The following is a 1,455-nucleotide window of genomic DNA, read 5'->3' as shown; positions in this document are numbered from 1 at the left end:
CCAAATGGTAGAAGATTATTTAACAGCTGATTAGGCCACTAAATCCATGAATGCTTCTGCTATTCCTCTACTGTAGAATCTCCTGAGGGAGTCGGTCTCAGCAGACTATCATTGTTTGTATGAGGCATCCATTAAATAAATTGCTGGCAAAAAAATGCATCTTTATCTTGCAGAAAATGAATTCTGATGCTCCTAACTGAAAGGTTTCTGGAAGAATACAAAAGTCTACTAGAGTGAAACAACTGTGTCAGATAAAGTTAGAGATGATAACTAGAGGTAAAGATCTGCCCCCAAAGAGTCCTAAGCATGGTAACTAAGCACGGTAACTAAGCATGGTAACTAAGCATGGTAAAGGCTCGTAATTCTTATCTTCTAAGTACAGAGAATCCACTAAGGTGTTTTAGATACGGGATGGAGTAACAAAGTTAAAAAAGATCTCCCTCAGCGTAGAATAACAACAAATACAGGGTTCTACAAAGCCTCAGGGAAAAAAGTTGATAGTGGTAATAGAGAAAGCAATAGCGAACATAGATTTTTGTGGCCCACATGCAGAGGAGAGTTAAGATGGCCTATGTCTTAGAATAGTAAGCGGTACCTTAAAATAAGGAACATAGAGATAATGAGTTTCAAGAAACTGTTACTCTTTTACCGAGACCCACCAACATGGGCCGCATTCGCACCAAGACTGTGAAGAAGGCGGCCAGGGTCATCATCGAGAAGTACTACACGCGCCTGGGAAATGACTTCCACACCAACAAGCGCGTGTGCGAAGAGATCGCCATTACCCCCAGCAAGAAACTTCAGAACAGGATAGCCGGCTATGTCACGCATCTGATGAAGCGGATTCAGAGAGGTCCTGTGAGAGGTATCTCTATCAAGTTGCAGGAAGAAGAGAGAGAGGAGAGATAATTATGTTCCTGAGGTCTCAGCCCTAGACCAGGAGATCATTGAGGTAGATCTGACACCAAGGAAATGCTGAAGCTTCTGGACTTTGGCAGTCACTCAGGTCACTCAGCCTACAGTTGGGATGAATTTCAAAACACCACGTGGAGCTGTTTAATCTGTTATGCCATATTTTCAATAAACCTGAAAAAAACAAAACAAAACAAACAACAACAACAACAACAAAAAAGAAACTGTTAACATGTCTGTCATTGGATATAAACTGTCCAGCAGATAGATTTGGAATTAAGATTGTGAATCTGGCCCAAAGAATAGATGTGTTCTAGATTGTGAACCTTGGAAATACTGCTCACAGTTTTTCTCATAATGACTCCAGAGCCTGAGAGATGATTCAGCAGTTAAGAATGCTAGGCCCTCTAACAGGACCAGAGGTGGGGTTACAGGGACCGAAAGGTGGCAGCTCATCTCCAAAGGCCTGATACCCAATTCTGTCCTGTGTTGGCGTGTGTGATCAGACACACAGAAATAATAAATCTTTCAAAAATCACTTAA

The 1,455-nt window shown here is 41.6% G+C and overlaps 1 pseudogene; it reads left to right on the top strand.

Annotated features, from left to right (window-relative positions):
• The first annotated feature begins 660 nt into the window (after window positions 1–660).
• LOC114637096 lies at window positions 661–1,060 on the top strand (annotated as a pseudogene).
• Window positions 1,061–1,455: the final 395 nt, after the last annotated feature.

The sequence above is a fragment of the Grammomys surdaster genome, unplaced genomic scaffold (assembly GCF_004785775.1).
Source record: "Grammomys surdaster isolate TR1022 unplaced genomic scaffold, NIH_TR_1.0 125172, whole genome shotgun sequence".
Lineage (NCBI taxonomy): Eukaryota > Metazoa > Chordata > Mammalia > Rodentia > Muridae > Grammomys > Grammomys surdaster.
The sequence above is the reverse complement of the archived record's forward strand: the minus strand, read 5'-3'. Positions and strand labels throughout refer to the sequence as shown.